Here is a 3669-nt window from a genome sequence, read left to right as displayed (position 1 = left end):
TCTTAAAGTCCTAGCTCATGTCCAAGGCACCAAAGCCAGCTAAAAAGTCAATAATCGATACCTAAAACTTGAATTGGACTACTTCTTACTGGGTATTACATCAACTTAGAAGCTTCATCTGTGTTCTATTATGGTGCTTTTCCTGTTTCCGCCTACGGCAACACGCGACATAGCTTTGCAGACGATAAGTACAACCGGTTCAGAGAGAAGAGCGTCCAATGTGACGATGTGGCTTTAAGTCGATTCGTTAACAAATGACGAAAACGGACTGATTTCTCAGGTTTTTACTACACATGAACACTTTTCACATTCTCCCGTGCAACTCGGCTGCTAGTCCTCCTTTTATGCAGAATCTTAAGGTCCTAGCTCATGTCCAAGGCACCAAAGACAGCTCAAAAGTCAATAATCGATACCTAAAACTTGAATTGTACTACTTCTTACTGGCTATTACATCAACTTAGAAGCTTCATCTGTGTTCTACTACGGTGCTTTTAGTTTCTCCGCATACCGCAGCACGCGACATAGTTTTGCAGACGATAAGCACAACCGTTTCAGAGAGAAGAGCGGCCAATGTGACGATGTGGCTTTAAGTCGATTCGATAACAAATGACGAAAACGGACGGATTTCTCAGGTTTTTACTACATATGAACACTTTTCACATTCTCCCGTGCAACTCGGCTGCTAGTCCTCCTTCATGCAAAATCTTAAGTTCCTAGCTCGTGTCCAAGGCACCAAAGAAGGGTAAATAGTCAATAACCGATACCTAAAACTTGAATTGTACTACTTCTTACTGGCTATTACATCAACTTAGAAGCATCATCTGTGATCTACTATGGTGCTTTTAGTGTCTCCGCATACCGCAGCACGCGACATAGCTTTGCAGACGATAAGTACAACCGTTTCAGATAGAAGAGCTGCCAATGTGACGATCTGGCTATAAGTCGATTGAATAACAAATGACGAAAACTGACGGATGTCTCAGGTTTTTACTACATGTGAACACTTTTCACATTCTCCTGTGCAACTCGGCCGCTAGTCCTCCTTTTATGCAGAATCTTAAAGTCCTAGCTCATGTCCAAGGCACCAAAGCCAGCTCAAAAGTCAATAATCGTTACCTAAAACTTGAATTGGACTACTTCTTACTGACTATTACATCAACTTAGAAGCGTCATCTGTGTTCTACTACGGTGCTTTTAGTTTCTCCGCATACCGCAGCACGCGACACAGTATTGCAGACGATAAGTACAACCGTTTCAGAGAGAAGAGCGGCCAATGTGACGATCTGGCTTTAAGTCGATTCGATAACAAATGACGAAAACGGACGGATTTCTCAGGTTTTTACTACATATGAACAATTTTCACATTCTCCCGTTCAACTGGGCTGCTAGTCCTCCTTTTATGCAGAATCTTAAAGTCCTAGCTCATGTCCAAGGCACCAAAGCCAGCTAAAAAGTCAATAATCAATACCTAAATCTTGAATTGGACTACTTCTTACTGGCTATTACATCAACTTAGAAGCTTCGTCTGTGTTCTACTATGGTGCTTTTCCTGTTTCCTCCTACGGCAACACGCGACATAGCTTTGCAGACGATAAGCACAACCGTTTCAGAGAGAAGAGCGGCCAATGTGACGATCTGGCTTTAAGTCGATTCGATAACAAATGACGAAAAAGGACGGATTTCTCAGGTTATTACTACATATGAACACTTTTCACATTCTCCCGTGCAACTCGGCTGCTAGTCCTCCTTTCATGCAGAATCTTAAGGTCCTAGCTCATGTCCAAGGCACCTAAGCCAGCTAAAAGGTCCATATTCAATACCTAAAACTTGAATTGTACTACTTCTTACTGGCTATTACATCAACTTAGAAGCTTGATCTGTGTTCTACTATGGTGCTTTTAGTGTCTCAGCATACCGCAGCACGCGACCTAGCTTTGCAGACGATAAGTACAACCGTTTCAGAGAGAAGAGCGGCCAATGTGACGATCTGGCTTTAAGTCAATTCGATATCAAATGACGAAAACGGACGGATTTCTCAGGTTTTTACTACATATGAACACTTTTCACATTCTCCCGTGCAACTGGGCTGCTAGTCCTCCTATTATGCAGAATCTTAAAGTCCTAGCTCATGTCCAAGGCACGAAAGCCAGCTAAAAAGTTAATAATCGATTCTTAAATCTTGAATTGGACTACTTCTTACCGGCTATTACATCAACTTAGAAGCTTCATCTGTGTTCTACTATGGTGCTTTTCCTGTTTCCGCCTACGGCAACACGCGACATAGCTTTGCAGACGATAAGCACAACTGTTTCAGAGAGAAGAGCGGCCAATGTGACGATCTGGCTTTAAGTCGATTCGATAACAAATGACGAAAAAGGACGGATTTCTCAGGTTATTACTACATATGAACACTTTTCACATTCTCCCGTGCAACTCGGCTGCTAGTCCTTATTTCATGCAGAATCTTAAGGTCCGAGCTCATGTCCTAGGCACCAAAGCCAGCTAAAAGGTCCATATTCAATACCTAAAACTTGAATTGTACTACTTCTTACTGGCTATTACATCAACTTAGAAGCTTGATCTGTGTTCTACTATGGTGCTTTTAGTGTCTCAGCATGCCGCAGCACGCGACATAGCTTTGCAGACGATAAGTACAACCGTTTCAGAGAGAAGAGCGGCCAATGTGACGATCGGGCTTTAAGTCGGATCGATAACAAATGACGAAAACGGACGGATTTCTCAGGCTTTTACTACATATGAACACTTTTCACATTCTGACGTGCAACTCGGCTGCTAGTCCTCCTTTCATGCAGAATCTTAAGGTCCTAGCTCATGTCCAAGGTACCGAAGCCAGCTAAAACGTCAATAATCGATACCAAAAACTTGAATTGTTCTACTTCTTACTGGCTATTGCATCAACTTAGAAGCTTCATCTGTGTTCTACTATGGTGATTTTAGTGTCTCCGCATACCGCAGCACGCGACATAGCTTTGCAGACGATAAGTACAACCATTTCAGAGAGAAGAGCGGCCAATGAGACGATCTGGCTTTAAGTCGATTCGATAACAAATGACGAAAACGGACGGATTTCTCAGGTTATTACTACATATGAACACTTTTCACATTCTCCCGTGCAAGTCGGCTGCTAGTCCTCCTTTTATGCAGAATCTTAAAGTCCTAGCTCATGTCCAAGGCACCAAAGCCAGCTAAAAAGTCAATAATCGATACCTAAAACTTGAATTGTACTACTTCTTACTGGCTATTACATCAACTTAGAAGCTTCATCTGTGTTCTATTATGGTGCTTTTCCTGTTTCCGCCTACGGCAACACGCGACATAGCTTTGCAGATGATAAGTACAACCGTTTCAGAGAGAAGAGCGGCCAATGTGACGATCTGGATTTAAGTCGATTCGATAACAAATGACGAAAACGGACGGATTTCTCAGGTTTTTACTACATATGAACACTTTTCAAATTCTCCCGTTCAACTCGGCTGCTAGTCCTCCTTTCATGCAGAATCTTAAGGTCCTAGCTCATGTCCAAGGTACCGAAGCCAGCTAAAAAGGCGATAATCGATACCTAAAACTTGAATTGTTCTACTTCTTACTGGCTATTGCATCAACTTAGAAGCTTCATCTGTGTTCTACTATGGTGCTTTTAGTGTCTCC

This window comes from Schistocerca gregaria, unplaced genomic scaffold, assembly GCF_023897955.1.
Source record: "Schistocerca gregaria isolate iqSchGreg1 unplaced genomic scaffold, iqSchGreg1.2 ptg000280l, whole genome shotgun sequence".
NCBI lineage: Eukaryota > Metazoa > Arthropoda > Insecta > Orthoptera > Acrididae > Schistocerca > Schistocerca gregaria.
This window is presented reverse-complemented; position numbering follows the sequence as displayed.